This window comes from Argiope bruennichi, chromosome 7, assembly GCF_947563725.1.
Source record: "Argiope bruennichi chromosome 7, qqArgBrue1.1, whole genome shotgun sequence".
In the NCBI taxonomy this organism is placed as follows: Eukaryota; Metazoa; Arthropoda; class Arachnida; order Araneae; family Araneidae; genus Argiope; species Argiope bruennichi.
The window spans coordinates 3431261-3450230 of NC_079157.1; the positions used below are offsets into that span (position 1 = coordinate 3431261).

At 32.4% G+C, this 18970-nt stretch overlaps 1 protein-coding gene across 5 annotated transcripts in view; it reads left to right on the forward strand.

Moving 5' to 3' along the window:
* Positions 1-18970, forward strand: part of LOC129976524 (phospholipid-transporting ATPase ABCA1-like) — a 184432-nt gene that overhangs the window by 15642 nt on the left and 149820 nt on the right. For 2 of the 5 annotated variants that reach the window (XM_056090137.1, XM_056090144.1), the window contains exon 1: positions 18269-18537. The exons of 1 other annotated variant lie outside the window; for it this stretch is intronic. The gene's annotated coding sequence lies outside the window, so the exon portion shown is untranslated. Of the gene's footprint in view, positions 1-3611; positions 3722-18268; positions 18538-18970 lie in introns of those variants that run through there. 2 more of the 5 variants (XM_056090139.1, XM_056090138.1) reach the window with 2 other exon arrangements.

An 18970-nucleotide genomic window follows, 5' to 3' on the forward strand; every position in this document is an offset into this window, starting at 1 on the left:
GTCATAAAAACTCTGATATTATCAATAATTTTAAAACACTTTTAGGTAACTTCATTTGCATTATGCTTGTAAAATTGTAACTGCTATTTCATTCAGTTTCTGCTTTAGAAATTTTCTTAAGTTTTCGTGATTCATTCTGTAGATTATTTTAATATTCTTTTGATTAGCATTTATTAAAATGTTGATGCCTTTCCTTGGCATAAAGTATTAAGGAATTTTGGAGACAGTAAACCTCAAGATGAAAAGAATTTATATGAATTTTAAAAAAATGCTTGGACTCATAAAAGTCTTTTTTTAAATTTTTTTCATTAAATTTATTATTATTCATTGAAATATGTTATCAACAAAGTATTTGATATTTACTTACTTCATACCTTTCATATCTTAAACGGTTGTTAAGGTATCTGATTAGGTTGTAAAGATGTTTTTTCCAGAAAAATTTGAGTTGTTTTTATGATCTGAAAATAACATCCAAACTTCGCAGATTCTAAAACAAACTTCGCATTTAATAATGTGAGATAGAATTATAGATACAGTAGTTTCAATACTACGCAACAAATGAAAAGGAAATCAGAAACAGTGGTATTTTTAGCAGAAAGTGAATGATTTTAAGACAACTTCATTTAGACCTGTTTTACAAACACTTTAAGTTCAAAGACACATTTTGACAAAAAAAATCATTCATGGCAACTTTAAATGTTCATATAATTTTTATTTTTTAAAATAATTTTTATCTTGTGGTCTGTTACATTTTATGTATATTCAGCTATATGCAGGTGCAATAAATATTTCCATTATTTTTTAACTTACTCTGTTTCTTCTAACATGGAAAACGTTGCTAAACTTTCATTAAATAAGCAGGGTTTTTTTCAAACATTAAAGGCAATGAGTGTATTTTTTTTCTTCTAATAGTGACTTTTCAAGTCTGTTTTAGCTATCTAGTACAGTAACAAAATGTTTATGTATCATTTAAAAAAAAATTCTTCTCCGAATCTGGTCGGATACCTTAAATGTTTGTGGAATCAGTGGAGAAGGACAAAATGATCTGGGTCACTTTTTATTCTTCCTGCAAGCTTTAGCTACAAAACATTGTCTTTGTTGTAGAAAGAAAAGATGCCTTTGTAAGGTCTTTTCCGTTTAATTCACACACCTATACTCTTCCTTCATACTTTAGATTTCTAAGGATTTAGATAAGTTGAATTTCATGGGGAAAATATCCTATATCGTCTTACCACTCTCTAGGTATTTTTAACACTAAATTTTTAAAAAAATGGATGAAACATCAAAATGATGCACCGTCTTGAAGGATGCCTGAGAGGAGTCGTTCGAGTGTAAAGGATTAAAAATGATTAAATTTGCGACAGCTACTTTTTTTATTTTGACTTTTGCTTTCTGGTTTAGGAAGGATTGATAAAGAATAATAATCATTTTAAAAAAGTCGACTTTCATATTGTGATGCAGCTCCTCGTTTCTTGCCTTCCTGATTCCTGAGGAAAGTATGACGTGTCACTGTCCCAAGTTTTGAACCCGATTTGTCAATAGAAAAGAAAGTTCCAAAATCTACGCTGGTTTTCCTTTCATACAAAGATGCAGAGACGCATATATGCAAGAAAGCGAGAGTTTTCATCATCTCATTGCTACTTTCTGAGCCTTTCCGTTTCTTGAAAGACTAGCGGTTTGTTTTAATACCTCATGGCATCGTATTTAACGAAGGTATTGTTTAAACACTTTTGCTGACGTCTCGCCGCCGACCAGAAACCATATTGTGTATATCCTCTTAAATGACGTTTAAACTGGGTGAGTGTGCTGATGGTTTTGTTTTCTTGCCAGTTGTACAAACCACACATACCTTGATCCCGATATTTTTATTTGTTCTTACCAATACAAGCCGCGATCCGAGACGACTCGCCATTTATTTATAAGAGGGGGAAAAGTGCGCGTGGTTCTGTTTTTATGGCAGTAAACTTCGAATCACGTGGAAAAGGCATGCAGTTCTTGGCGTTGCAAACAAGGAACGAAAATCTTGGAAGGAAACCGTCGCCAAAATACTTATCCTTTCAGTCGAATGCTTGCTTTTCACGCAACCACTCTGCCATTTGGCCACGATACAAGGATACCTCATTTAGATGCAAATTTTTTTGCTGCCTAACATGTGTCGACGGCAGATATAGATGATTTAACACGCCATTCTTCTTTTCTCTCTCCTTTTTCGTATACGAAGTATGCGGAAAGAAACCACCCGGAGTGATCAGCTCAACACTTTCTGGCATACGCTCTTTAATACTTTGTAATAAAAGTGCTATCCCAATAGTTCTGAAATACTGAGATTTGGCATGAATTTAGCAATTTTACTGAATCTATCGAGTCATCTTTGGAGAATTTTTTTAGCTATTAATCCCTAGAATGCGATAAAAAGTATGCGCAAATCTAATTCATGTTTTAGACACGTTTTTCACAACAAAAAGATGAAATAGAACTGCAGTTGTGGTCACAAATTCATATAGCAAATTTGATATATTTCGGCCGAATTTTTGATTCATCGCATTTAATGCTTCTGAAAGTACAGACCGACACACGGCTACCCCTTTATTGGATTTGATTCAAAATTTCATAAGTGTCTACACTGTAGATGTTAAATCCATGCACCGAATTTCATCTAACTCTCTCTATTCGCTTTGCAGTTATCATATTAAGTTATAATCGAACAGCTGGACAGACAGACTTCCACTGAAAAGAATTTGCTCAACATTTAAACAAACTTACAAATTTGGTGTAAAGACCGTATATAAAATTTCATCCGCCTAACACATAGTATTTTTGAGTTATTTTTGTTTCAGACTGACAAACATAATGCTAAAAAGTGTTCTATATGTCCGATATTTTAACTGCATTTTAATTCATTTGCTAAAAAAAATTCTGCATTTTACTCTTTCAATGCGGATATGTATTTTGCAAATAAGACCCTTTAACATTTCGTGTGAGTTCACCTCCATCCAATGAAGAAGCCACACGGACAAACTAATACATTCTTCTCAAAATGTTGTGAATTTCTCAAATTGTTTCATGTTTTCATTTAGATTATTTACTCAAAATTCTGATTTGTTGTTTTATTATTTGGAAAACAATATCTTTCGATTGGCTGAAATATTCTTCCTCTGTACTTACATAATCATATTTTGTATGGCTGGTGTGCTTAACAATGGGCGCTTATGTGATTCGCTTATCGTCTGGGGAAAAAGATGGAATATCATGCCTCAAATTTCATTTATTCAGCCTACTGCGGTTTTGGACTGGCATACCAATACAAACAAATGGAAGCGATAATTGGATATTTATGATCGTAAAACCATAGGGAAAAACTTCATCCATCAGTTTTCGATTTATCATGTCCACAAAGAGACATAAATCCAATAACTGTTTTTTCTGACTCGGAAAGTCTAAATCGTGCAAACATCAAAATTTCGAACTGAAGGGGACTCGGTACCCTAAAAATTTCGGAAAATCGACGAATATATCAATTTTTCCCAATATTAAGTGAAAAATGATCCTTGAACTTTTCATTTATTAATCTGAAAACAATTGGACAAGTATTGAATGAAATATTGAATTATTTTGTCTAACTCGATATCAGGTACCATGCACACTTCCAGTGTTTACAGCAAATATGTTTCATCTGCAAGTAGCCAAGCCGCTTCATTTTTTTCCAGGAAATAAAAAGCAGGTCAGTTGTTTGGTATTGTAACGATCTTTGTTTTTTTATAGCTTTACTGCTTTCGCTTTTCTTTTTGATTGAATTTCTCACTAGTTATTATAATCATGTTCAAAATTACTATTTTTATTTGAATTTCAATGAAATGATCTAGAATTTTTGTTGTGTATGAATAGATATGTGATAAGCAGAATGGCTGAGCATTTAGTAAATATTTTGACGAAAAAAAATATTTTGTAAAAGTAAATATTTTGAAAAACAAAGTGAAAATTTTCTAATTTTTTCTACTAATCCTTATATATGATAATGGTCATTGATAAATATGATAATAATATATAATAATAAAATGGATATCTTAAGATTTATAAATAGTACATTATTGCTCTGAGAAAAAAACAGCTTAATATGAGCTGTTTTTATTACAATGTTTTTACTGTTGAAAACTTTAAAGCTGTTTATTTCGGTTTGCTTTTTTTTTTTCAAAATTCCGTTTGCCACAAAATGTTAATAGTCAATCATATTTTATTGCAATTGCATGAAATTCTTTCTGTGCACTCTTAAATGCATGCTTAATAGATAGAATTAGGGATGGATTTGTAAAAATCTTGATTAGAATTTTTTCTGAAAATGTTCAAAGGGGAAAAAAACTCATATTTTCCAAAAAATTTCACAAAATTTTGATCAGTTTTAGTGACTAATATAGATATAAAAAATAAGATTCCTAGTTTTGTATAATACAGTATGAGGCCCCTTTAAAATAATTGGGGAATATAAATTGAAAATTGTACAAAAAGAAGCATTTTTGAAAAAGGTTAATATTTTAAAAAAATTAAAATATTTAAATTCATAACTCTTGAAATGGAAAAAGATTTTAGAAATTTATGTTTCTGCACAGTTTGCATCTATATATCACAAAATTTGAAAATGTTGTTGAAAATGAGTGAAAAAAATCTTTTGGGTACCGAGTTTCCTTACATTTTTTGGCTATTGATTATAATCTCTTTCTTTTTCGTATAGAAGGGTTAGAAAGGAACTAGCAACGAATCCATAATTCCAAAATTCCAACCTTGAAGTTTCATTTAAAGATGGAAAACCGAACTCCTTTAGTTGTTCCCTAACGGTTGTGGTTTAGAGCCCTTCATTTTATTTAAAACTCATCTGGAGTGCTCCATTGTCTCTCAATTCTTTACTCCATCCTGCGAGACTCGAGAGAGACATTCTGCCAGCGAGTCGGGCCGAGTTTTTCTTCCTCTCCTGCCGTTCATTCCTCCGGTGCTCCATCGATTTTCATTGTGCCCTCGTGTCGTTGACAGGGGACGTAGCACGCGACCGAAAAACAAAGCTCTCTTGCTCGCCCTCTTTGCGACGGGTGGACAGAGTGAGGATCTTCAGACGCTACTTTTTGTTTCCACAGTGTGCGTAAGAAGCATTTCTCTTGGTCACGAGACAACTTTTGAAATAATAATAAAAATAAGCAGATTTATGTTTCTTTCATTCCTTTCCTTAATAACTATTAAGAAATTTGTGAAGATTAAATCAGAGTTACACAACTGATTGCAGATTTTGCTACTCGTTTCAGGAATGTGGGATTCGTGACTTGTAATTCTCAAGCTCGGTGCAATGTTGCTGTAATCGAATGGTAACAAAGTAACTAGGGAAGGAGTGATAGTCTATCGGATGGCCTGTTCACTGTATCAAGGTATCTGACTACGTTCGGACACGAATTTTAAGAAAGTGATACATGAAATTATTTTATAGTACCAAATAGCTAAAACAGTCTTGAAAAGTCACTGTTAAAAGAGAAAAAAAAATACACTCATTGCCTTTAATGTTTGAAAGAAACCCTGCTTATTTAATGAAAATTCAGCAAAATTTTCAATGTTAAGAAAAACAGAGTAAGTTAAAAAAAATAATGGGAATATTTAATTTTTATTTCATTTATATATAGTTCAAACTACATAAAATGTAATAGACCGCATGATCAAAATTATTGTAATAAATAAAAATTTTATACACATTTAACGCTGCTGTTAATGACTTTTTTTGTCAAAATGTGTCTATGCTTTGAATTTAAAGTGTCTGTAAAACATTTTTAAATGAAGCTATCTTAAAATTCGCGATCTATCATACTCTCAATGGATTTGGATACATGCATATCAAATTTCATGAAATTTTGTTGAATTGATTTTGAGACATCATGTTTTCCGTGAATCAATCGCAGTGAAATATTCATTCTTAAGAAAACGCGTTTAGATATTGTACTTGTCAATTAATTCATCCAAATGTGATGGAAACGAATGTAGTTTTCACGCTTTTTTAACAGAAATACCAAAAATTAGCAAACTACGGCTGAGTAGGTAGAGATTAAATATAAATATATCAAATATTAGTTTGAGAATTTTAGGGCAAAAATACATAAAATAAATCACTCACTTTCTGTTAAAAATACTATTGTTTCCGATTTCATTTTTATTTGTAGTGCATTGTTTAAACTATTGTGTCTATAGTTCTATCTTATATATATTAAAAATAAGCTCTATTTTAGATTCTGCGAAGTTTGGATTTGGATTTTCAGATCATTAAAAAAAAAAACACGTTTTTCCGGAAAAAACATCTTTACAGCCTAGTCGCATACCTTAATGTTTAGAACGGAAAACCGAAAAATTAAATAATTTAGGGAAATTAATTTTGGAAAACGCCTATGCACGATTTTATTGATGAGATGAAACAAATTTTAGTTTCCGCGTTATTACCCTCGTCATTAAGAGTAAATTTTTAAAATGATATTAAGATAGGCGTATCAAGTTTAAAATATTAATGATTCTATGATGTTTCATATTATTAATTAGAATTTCTTTTAATTTTTTTTTCAATTTAAGAGCAGTTAATTTTTTGTAATTAAATTTTTGCATGTATTGTCTGCATTATCTGCTCCGTTGCCAATGAATCAGAAGGCTGGCCTTAAATTTTGCTCTAACATATATATTTCCTCTTTGAAAAAAGATTGTCTAATTGTTCCAAATAATCAGTTTGCCAAAAAATACAAAATGCAACCATTAAATGATGTGATAATCAAAAGATAATGGTTTCGCATAATAATAAAAATCCAATAAATATAGTACAAGAGTTATTAAAAAAATCAAAATATGTAGATTAGAAAACGTTGAATAAATATCTTCCGATTATCCCCCTGCGTCCTTTTCATGAGCATGCTACTAACCACTAAAGCTCCAATAAGAACATAACAAAAAAATTTGTATTTCAATTCGCAATACTCTCTTGACGATTTTGAGTGCCAAATTTGAGCTGTTTTCAGCTGAAAGAAAGAAAGAACTTCACGTCTAATCCAACTTGAAATTTCTCAGAACAAGCATAGCTTTTTAAAAATCATAACGTCTATTGAATATGAGGGAAGAATGGTTTTGATCTTTAATTCCATAAGATTGCTGAATATTTTATAAGAAAAATTTTGGTACATGCGGGGAAAAAACAATAATTATTTTTCTAAATAATTACAAGGATACACTGTAGCTATGTATTGTAATGGACTGCTACCCATTATTAGCCATTTACGATAAAAATTAAAAATAATCTACAGTTTATTAAATGCAAGGAATAGTTTAAAACAAACACAAACAACCTATTTTTAAAATGAATAAAGATGAGAATAAATAAACGCATGTTTGCAAATTTCCTAGCGATCTATAAATCGATGAATCCTTATAAGTCCTTAGAAACTAACGATAAAGGTTCTCAATGGCGCCCTCGACGTGTGTTAGGCAGTCTTCACATGAGGGCAACTATTGCGCGCAATGGAAGGTCACGCCTACTTCAGGAGCATCAGGCAATGGGACAATGGCAAATAGCGGTCCCGATAAGACAACTATTTGCCATTGTCCCATTAGGGTCACGTGAAGTTCCTTCCATTGCGCACAATAGTTGGCCTCGTGTGAACGCTGCTTCAGTTAGTTTTCAATTCTATTCCTGCATTTGTCACGGTGAGACTAACAAATAGGCAGATTCATTTGTGTTCCTCAGATGCCATTTAATAAGAAGGAAAGGGATGACCAACATTAGGATTGTTTTCAAAGTTTGAAATACATTGTGAAAATTATGCGAGATATTTAGACTTAAGCACAATCCTGAACTTTTTATTCTGTTATATTTCTAACGTAGAAATCTGATGACGGCTATTGTGTACACTTCTCACTTTTGTTGCCACATGAAAAATGCTCAAGGTTTAGTTTAGTTTAGCCATACTAACGTCCCGTTTTTAAAGCAACACTAGAGCTATTTTGGGAAGGACCTCATAATTTTGAACAGAAATCAGATGATGAGGGTGACACCTGAGCTGGCTCTCCCCTCCCCCTCTCCAAACTTCCACAACACACCAACAAAGAAATAGGCTCTCGGAAAGAACTCAAAAGTATCCGTATTGACTCAAGAATATTCGCCGCTGTTATCAATAAATGATTGGGGAGGGGCGTGTTGTTTCTAGTAGATATCTTTAACCCTTTTAATTTCTCATTTTAATTAGCATAATCACTATTGCAGGCGCGTTAACTCAAATATTACACACGTTGCTTCCATAATTAAGTGATTAAATCAATTTAGATATCGAGAAAAAAAATTTCGAACAACTACTCTTTCAAACTTACACTCGCTCCGCAGAATCAAAAAATATTTGTACATTGATTTTTTTTTTCGTAACCCAAATGTTACAAATTTGAAATATTCGATCTTTTTTGTGTCAACTAATTGCTTTATATATGATGATTGGAACTCTTTTTAATAAAAAATAAGAGAAATAAAAATGTCAGTATTGTTTTGAATACGTTGAAGACTTATACAAAGTTTCCGCTCTGATAGCCTTCCAATAGCTAATTTCTTAATTATCAGATATAGCTGCACAGTTTTAATTAGAGAAAGTAATCTAAATGTAGTAATGAATTATATTTCAAGTTATTTAATAAGAGGCTGCTAAAAGAAAATGTGATGTCTAAATTTTTATGTGCAGTTCCCAGGCCTATTAGTCACGTGTAGTGAAATATTCTTGAAGTAGTGACTTTTAAAATAAAGTAATTTCATTTTCTGTAATCAAAATTGACCAGATTATTCAACTGTTCCATAATTTTGTCAGTTTTATCTTCTTATTAGTGAAAAGGAATCTCTCCCAGGGCAGACTTGCGGCCCGTCTGAAAAGTTTTCAGCATGTTTGGAGCCGCACGAGTTTGTTTTCTTCAGTGAGAAGCTGAACTTTTTGGAACTTAAAAGGCAGCAGTCCAAGCTCTGTTTTTGCCATTCGTCGCATTGATCGGTCACTTATTACCATTTCACAAGCGATCTTTCTCAAGGAAACCCTCGGATTTTATTGAACTCGTTTTTTGATGGCCGTACGTTTATTGAAAGTTCACACCTTACGTTTTCGTTCACATCCTGAAAGACAATTATCATTACCAAGCTCTTTGAAATGACAGATTGCATCTGACACCGTTTGACGAGTCAGAGTAAGCAAACGAACGATTTCATATTGTCGTTTTCCTGGCTTAAACAACTCTCAAATAACAAATATTTTACTTGACATGGTAAAAAAGCGAAAAAAAAAAACAATACGTAAATTGAAATATATCTTATAAAATATCTTATAATTGAAATGGTAAACAGAAAGATATGAACTCAATTTAAAAAGAAATTTGTTAACTTCCATTCTGTGATGCAATAACTTTTTTCAAAGTCTTGCATCTAGTACAGGGGTGCGAGATTGCTATTGATCTAGTAAAAATATCTACAGGGTGCGAGATTTTTTGCCGCACCCTGTAATATAAATTCTGTAAGGCCCAATTTACATGCAGGAAACATAAACGAAACATTAACGTAAATCGTAGGGCTGATTCTTAAAAAAATGGACTCGAACTGATTTCATTTTCCACTGATAAATGATTACACAGATATGAAAACGTAACCCTAAGATATGAATTAAAACTTAGTTTTTAGTTTTTGAAAATGTCCTTAATAGATGACTGCTTCTGTATTTCAGTTCGTTTTAATGTCTTGGCAGCGGTGCCAATGCAACGCCTTGTCTTCCTCATTTAATGAGGATAAAAGAAAACTATACCAGATAGTCGTGAATCTGACACTCGGAAATGTACTGTATTTAATTCATTCTTCTTTTATTATGAGTGTATTATTATTGAAAAAATCCAAGAAATATAGGTACACTTCAGGACAAACCTGAAACCTTTTTCAATCAGAGACAACATCCCAAATTCATCGGCGGGTTGTCCCAGCAAATCTTGAATGTCTGCTTGTCTTCATTTTACACTCTTTCACGTGAAAACATTTGTAACCTTGTTTTGGAGATCCATTTTATAAATCCAACAGAACATCCAAAAAGTTGCTTCCGCGATTTGAATTATTATTTATTCTTTAGAGTGCACGTGACAAAGAAATGCTTTTTGCATGAAGATTCGCAATTGCCCATTTCTTTTTTTTTTCTTTTTTTCTTCTACTGTTTTATGTTTCCAAAAGCAAATTTATGTTGAACTTTCATATTTACATCAAAAAGAATCGCCCGCGTGTCGTCACTTCATTGCTGGCGCCCTTCACATTTCGAGGTGCGGGAGGAGGAGCGGGGGGAGGAGGAATCTCCTAAAGAACAGAATTTCCAATTCAGATTGCAGAAACACAATTTCGTCGTTGCCTTCCAATTGTGTTATCTGAATCTCGTGCTCGCCAGTCAGTATTTTTGTTCCTGTCATCTGTATGTGGAGTCTGAGACCGGCTTCGCTTTTAGCGATGGAAAACGCTTACATTTCAGTACATGTTCAAAGCGTGTCTCCATTATTGAACTTTTAAACGAAATAGTAAACTTTTTCATTGGTCACAACTCGCGCAACAAATTTTTATTCTTTTTTATTCATCTATATAAACCTATAAGGGGTTCTTATTCACTGAAAAATGCTTCTCTTTGGACGCATTAAAGCCATTTGTATTCAAATAAATACAGGTTTTTTTGTTTTTTTTTGCGGTGGCGTTTAATTTTTAAAAAAGAATTCATTGTTTAATTTCTCAATATTTAACTGAATCAACTAAAACAACCGCAAACTTTCAAAGATATGCATAAAAAATTCGTACAAATTATAAATTGGTTAGCTTTAGTTATATTAAAGCAACACTTGGGCGGTTTTGGGAGGGACCTCGTCATTTTGAACCACGGTCAGATGACAAAAATACACCTGAGCTGGCATCACCTCTCCAAATTTCCACACCACACCAGCGGGAGAATGTTTGTTCCCGACGAACTTAACGCGCACCTGCTCACACGGCGGTTCTTCGGTGGAATCGGGTCACGAATCTAAAACCCTCCGGTTCGAAAGCCGAAACCTCACTACCATGGCCAATGCCGCCCTATGAATTGGGTGGGAGAGAGGAATTGAGAAAAGAAATCGACTTGTATCTGTATTGTTTAGTTTTTTTAGTAATAAAGACTTAGTAAAAGTAAAAATTTTTTTTGTAAGAAAAATTGTAAATAATATATTTCATTCCATTCCAAATATTTTTGAATGAACATTTGTAATGAATAAAAAAGAAATTATCTAAAATGACAGATACTATTTTTCATTATTTAATTGCTTCAAATACATTTCTCTGATTTTAAAATGTAAAAAGTACAAAATAATTTTTCATGGTTTCTGCTTAATCTGTATTTCAGACACTTTTGTCCGATTTTATAAAACATATTTGTCACGATGAAAATTATTTTTATAACCTTGATAAGCATTAATGTTAGCACATGCAATGTCGGATCATTTTTTTATGAATTTTGAAGATTTCGGAACTATATAGGAAATCATAAGTTTATATATTTGCGGCGAAATTCATTCCTATTATTAATTGAATTGAATTTTCGATAAATATTTTCGGGCTCTTTTATTTATGTGTTTCTATTCTTAAAATTTATTTGAGAGTAATAGTTTAAAATGATCAATTTGAAATTAATCTCATTAGATAAGAATTATTAAAAAAGTACGTAACGCTCTTTTGGGACCTAGCAAACTTATGTTTATCGCTTGATGTTTTTTCATGAGTGCGAATACATTTATTTTGTGAGCTTGCATTTAGAACTCTGAAATTTTCATAAAAATGTCCGAGTTCTGAATGCGTACATGGAAAGCAACAAGTTATTTCATTTCTTCAATTCAGCAATATTCTTTGCATTCTCCCCATTTGTTTCTATCCGCTTTTAATGATTAAGTTTAATTTGAGTGTTCCTAAACATTATGTAGTTGTGAGATCGTAAAATTCGGATTTTATTTCATTTTTAATGCTGGATTGTAGCAAAAGTTCATGAGCTGAGTTCTGAGTTAATTTAATTTTATATTTGGCATTACGTTACCACGGAAACGCAAACCCGAATTTCAACGTTTATAGAATTAATGTTTATCATTTTCAAGATCGGTTTATTTTCTTTTATGTCAGAATTATACAATATTATTAATATCTCAAACACTTTCTGTATACATTTATTCATTTTATACTTCAGTCCATCATATTTATTTTACTCGTCGGTTTTTATGTTTTGCAAAATTCTTATTTTATGAGTTCCGTACTTTTCTTGTATCGAATCTATGCCATGTCTTATTTCTTTTTGATAGTGGATCCTTATTTCTTTTAAACTTATTTTTGATTTGAGAATTCTTGAACGTTATGGATAAATTGTAGAAAATAAACATTGTAGGAAAACAAAATGTTAATGCATTTTATATTTATATTTAAAGTGAACTGCAAATATTTTTTTAAATTTCTCAAGCACTCTGCCAATATGCATAAAACTTTTTGCTACAGCTTTCGTTAGTTCATCTGTGACAGCATAGGATAACAACTCGTCTAAATGGACACAGCTTTTTATTTTAATATAAATAAAAGTCATTGCTGCTATGTATACATATTCTGCATCTCCTCATAAAACGATTGGGCTGATTTCATCAAAATATTGCATACTTATTCTTTATGACAGAAGAAAGAATATTGCAAGTTTCTCAGAATGCAAAAGTCAATTAAATATGTTGCCCCTTTCCGGCAGTCACTTTGGAGTTACCTTACAAGAAATGATTTATTACCAATTTAAAATTCAAAATGTTACATTTTCTGTGATTTCTCATTCCTTTATATGCATTTTTTTTTCTTTAATTCGTTTAAAATAGAATGCAAATGATTTTGAAATATTGTAACATTAAGACTGATTGACTCTATCACAATTTTTTTGAAATTTCTCTTTCATATCATCTGGAAATTTTGATTTAAGAAAAGTACTTAACTGTATTTAAAAACTTGAATCAACTTTAAACGATTGCAAGTAATCAATCGAATCCAAAGGCAGTCCATCGGATGGTGTCATATAATAAAAGGATTTTGTGTATCGTAATAATTTAAATGTTTGAATTATTTTCTGAATATTTTAATTCCTGCAGTTAATTTTATATAAAATGAAAGATATCCATCGCATTATTGGAGTTGTCAAATGAAATGTGCTGAAGTCAAAATGTGATATGATACTTCTGCTATTTGTTTTTAGTCTTATCTGTTTCCTTTATTGAAGCGTAGTTAATGCAAAAAAAAACTATTTTGTAGTTAAATGAAGGTAGGTTTATCTCTCTGTTACTATTTTCATCAAAAATAGAACTTGAATTTTTTTAAATTTATTTATTTATTTATTTTGTCTTGCCGTTTTTGATTATTTAGAAAACAAGTGCAGACAGCTGTTTAAAATCTGTGTGAAAAAAAATCGCTTATTGTTCTTTTTTTTTCTAACTGTCGTTTAGATTTATTTTAATTTTCTACATACACCTGTTATAGCCATTGATATCTATGGATTTATTTATTTATATTTCCGTTTGAGAGAAATGAGATTAAAAATCAGAACAATAACTGTCAATTTATCAGAAATGTACATCCAATCATAACGAAAAAAATGTTAATTTTTGCGAAACGCGTTTTTAGATATCTAGACGCGCTCTAGGAGATATTTTCTTTTTTGTTTTCTTAAATATTAAGTGCGCATAGAGAAAGAGTTGTTATCATAGAAATACGCGGGAACTTTTGACGAATCTTCAGAATATTACATCCCCCAAGCATCATTTTTGCCCAGACTCCAAAACATAACTTTTGGAATTAGAATCCTTGTACCGTATTAAGCACCTCCTACTCAAGAAAAATTATAAGTTATATTTGGTATATCTACGTTCAGCTATCTGCCCTTTTGACCGATTTCTACCATTCGTATTATGCATGTCGCACTTATCCAGCCTGTATCATGTTCATTTAAACGTTTCGTATTAATAACAATAATTAATGCGAAATTAATTTCGTATTAACGCATAATGCTTTAGAGGGGCTTTTTTACGATCATTTCTTGTGCGAGGATCTTCCTTAGCACTACTTTATAATAATCTTGCGATTTCGAAATTGGGAAATAATATACAGGGTGTTCATTATTTATTGTCGGGGTTTCCGTACCTCAAAACTTTCGAATAAAAAATATTACGCAAAAACCGATTACGTATTCGTAAATTACAACTCAAAGAATTTTACGTGGCAACAATGCGATCATAGCTCATTTGCAGTCTGGGTAATTATGACGTCATAAATAAAAAAGGCGACAGTGCAAGAAAATGCAATGTGTGTATTGTGGTTTTTCGAAACTAAATCAGTCATAACTACTCAACGTCGCTTCAGGACCACGTACAAGAAAGATCCTCCTTCTAATAATTCTATCAGACGCTGGTTAACACAATTTCAGGAAACTTGTAGCGTTCTACACCGAAAGGGAGCGAGCGGGAAGACCGAGCACTTCGCAGGAAAATGTTGATGGCATCCAAGAAACGTTTACTCGCAGTCCACGAAAATCAACGAGACAAGCAGCTGTGCAGTTACATATGCCGCATACGACGATATGGAACGTTCTCCATAACCGCCTTCATCTGAATGCCTACAAAGTGCAAATTGTGCAAGCTTTACACCCGGATGATAAACTGCGTCGTTTTGAGTTCGCTGAACAAATTTTGACTCGAATTGAGTATGATGAAAATTACCTTCGGAAATGGTTCTTCAGTGACGAATCCACTTTCCACGTGTCAGGAAAAGTAAATAAACATAACTGTAGAATATGGGCTCGGAGAACCCGCACGATTATCGAGAATTGGAAAGAGATAGCCCAAAGGTGAATGTTTGGTGCGCTTTATCACATACTGAAATTACTGGGCCTTTCTTCTTTGCTGAAACAACAATAAACTCCGTGACATACCTTGACATGCTGGAGATGTATGCGGTTCCTCAGATGCAGCAACATCAGCCAGATGTGATATTTCAACAGGATGGTGCTCCCCCACATTGGGGCGTGATTGTACGTGACTTTTTAGACGAGAACTTTCCCGACAGCTGGTGTGGAAGAGGTGGACCAATCCCATGGCCTCCGAGATCACCAGATATAACACCGCTGGACTTCTTTCTATGGGGATTTGTCAAGAACATTGTGTACAAGACGCCGTGCCCTCCCTTGATGAACTGAAGCGCAGGATTGTTACTGTGATCCAAATTGTTACCCCACAAATGCTGGAGAACACTTAGAGGAAAATCGAATTTCATCTCGATGTGTTACTAGCCACGAATGGCAGCCATGTGCAAATTCATTAATCTTTTTAATATCATTAAAAAAATTCTTTGAGTTGTAATTTACGAATACATAATCTCCTTCAGCTAAATGCCTACAAAGTGCAAATTATGCAAGTTTTACACTTTAATATCATTAATAAAATTCTTTGAGTTGTAATTTACAAATACGTAATCGGTTTTTTCATAATATTTTTTATTCGAAAGTTATGAGGTGCAGAAACCCCGACAATAATTAATGAACACCCTGTAGAATCCCTGCTATTTTTTAAGGAAACAGTCAGCAGTCTCAATATAATATGCATAGCATTTCCATTGGGTGCATATTTTAATAGCTAATTACTGAATGCGATTTCAGCGAAATCTTTGCAGAAAAACTATAAACAAAACGACTTCCAGAAATTCCGAGAAGAAATACTCTCGCTAAATGACGGGAAAGAGGAGATAGCAAATCAATAACAAACTGCATCGTATTCAACCTGTTATTGCATTGTGGCCAATTTCCAGTCGAAGGTTTGATGTTAAATTGCTGCGCCTTCAAATAGCACAACATATTATATGAGATTGTGCATAACATACAATGTAAAGCAACCAAGCAGATAATGTTTTGACAAAGTGCCGATTTGAACTCTTCTCGTTTATCCTTTTTTATTATACCGCCGTTTTAAACCTAATAGGCCTGGTCAGTCAGACCCTTATCCAAATGTGATCTCTTTGCCGCGAAATATTTGTTTATTTAATTTTTTAAATACCGAATATAGACTTTAATTTATGTTTTTATTGATTTTTTGAGATTTGATTGTTTTTCCAGCTATGTTACAATAGTTGTTTTCTTATTAGATTTAAATTATTTAAAGATTACTTCATTTTACCAATTTAAGGTTACCAATCTTATTGAAAGATTTTTCGACTTATCGACGTTGTTATTATGAATTAGAATCATTTTATGCGACTTCCTATTTAAATTTGCATCCTGCAAAGTAAAGGTGATAACACTTTTAGTGCCATAAAGCACCAAATTCCATTCCAGAAATTCAGTCCCTCATCTATTAAATTTGTATGAATAACCTTTTATGTTATTCTTGAAATAGGAATCTGATAATAACTGGGGTCACGTTAAGTTTAATCATATATCCTCTATCAGATTAATACTACAAAATAAAGATTTATCATTTGCAATATTGACAACGCACGCTCTTTGTTCTAAAAAATGACATATTCGAACGCGAAGTACTACTCTTATCACCTATATGAAATACCATTAGTGTGACTGATGATACCAAAAACTACCCGCATTATCTTCTACTATGTTTTTCCATCTATTATTTCCTCAAACATTCACACGTCCTCCGACTCGTCTCCAAATTATTTAGCCTTATGCAACATTTAGCGAACAATAGGAACAAAATGGCAAAAAGTAATTTATTAGTGCGAATACACACACTCAAATATATGTAATGATATCTTTTAGTTTAATTTAAATTCTTATTAATGTTCTAATTTCTATTTTAAATGAGTCCAGGTTAACTTCATCCTAAAATTTTCTCTTCTTTCCTGATCCAATTCCCACCTTTTTATTTAATTATTTCTAACACGGGCTTCACAAAATGGCTGATTCGGTGTTTCCCACGCCGGGAACGGAGGGATAAAAATCCTTAGCACCTGCACATCTTTTGAAAAGATACCTAAGATTCCTTTGCTTAAGTTGATACGTGGCAAATAAATCCCTATCAGAATCTCATAGTAAAATCACTGAAAGGTTAAATTTTTCTCTCTTTTGCTCTTGGGGCGCGATGTAGACTGGCGCATCTCTTATCGCTTTTTGTATGTACATAATATGCATCCCGTGTAAAACAATTTGAGGTTATATGAAATGAATGTTATATATATAATATTTCATTGTACAGAATATTTGTCATCACAATGCATTTGTCTCGAATTTTTTTGTTTGTCATTTTATATAGTTGATTCAAAGATTTTGCTTCAATTAAGCATTGTACAATAGGGGGAAAAGTGCTAGAAAGAGTTTCCCATCCATAAACATTTCTGAAAATGACAACGAAAAATATTTTCATGAAAAACGATACTTTTAGTTATTGATGCTGGTTTTCTGAACACCAGAAATAGACAGCACTGACTGATGCATTCTATTCCCATAGACGAAAACAATGATTTAACAGAAAACACGCGATTGAGTAGTTTTGAGGAAGCATCTCTGAGGATGCCCTTCTCTTATCCTTCAATGCTTTTCCACTAGACTGCCGATTTACCACAATGTCTATGATATTTTAATCCAACTTGAATTTTAAACGCACAATAAAATGATTATACCATTGAAAAAAAATCAGTAAAAAAAAATCCGTTTCCATTGATATTTTATTCATTTCCATTGACTTCGTATTACATCAGAATATTAAGTAGAAGCAGAATAGGAAATAATTTATAGGATTTCAAAATGATTGATCCTATATTCAAACCCTCATTCCATGCATAATGTTTCTGTGAAAATACGCCAATTCATTTTTTTTCAATATACTTTTTATATCCTTAGAGCCATGTAAACGGTATTTTTAATTCTACTTGGAGAAGTAAATGAGTCAATAGTTCGTTGTTGTTCGTAAATGAAGCGATAATTCATACATTTATTCGATACGAGCTGCACTTGAAAATTTAACGTGAGACTCAGAAGTCCAAAGAGCGCATTCCTTTAAGTGAAAAATGCACTAAATAAAAGTGAAGGATTCGTAATTGAATAACACGTTTATCTGTGATAAGCGGTGCAGTTTATCTTTCGTACTTTTCCATAAAAAAACAAATGCTGCACTTGATTTCGTTCAGATTTTGATGATAATCGCTCCCCGATTTCGACGATAACGTTACCTGACTAGGAGATTCATTGCAGTTCGGCGATGAAAGTGTTAGTCAGAATTGCATCTCCTCTGCAATTGCTTGATTGATTTCGATGTGCACTCTATCTCAGTGATAATTGATTAATATTAAAATCGATGTTCAGTGGACGAAAAAAATAAAATCATTTTTTCATCCACAGCTGTTTCCTGCTCTTTCGGATAAATGGCAGGTTTATCGCATTCTCTTCATAAAGACTATTCTGTGGCTGCAGCTTAAAAATTTTGATGAGAAAAAATTAGGGTGTAAAAAAGGTAAGCCTCCACTTGAAATAATTTGTATATATATATAAATAAGTATATGATAAATTGTTTTTCTAAAAGTATTTATATGTTATTTTGTTCAGTATATAATATTCCGATCATTTTTGTTAAAAAAAAACCTGCGCATTTATTTTCCAATTGAATTTCTTGATTCACAAATGAACAAATTGTTATACTTTCTAAATTGCTTGATGGCTCCTCGTAACTGACTTTTTATTTCATAGAGTTCTGACGTGTTCCTGTTAAGTAATTTGTACCTTTGAGATACGCGGAGGACCCGTTACTTGTACGTGAAAATAGTAAGTGGTGATGGCGTAAAACATAAGGAATAACCAGCGGGAGTGGTTCCCGCAAAACTTTCTCGCACATTCCCTAATAAGCTCACTATTTCCCCACTCCCTGCAAAAAATGGTGGTCTTTGGGC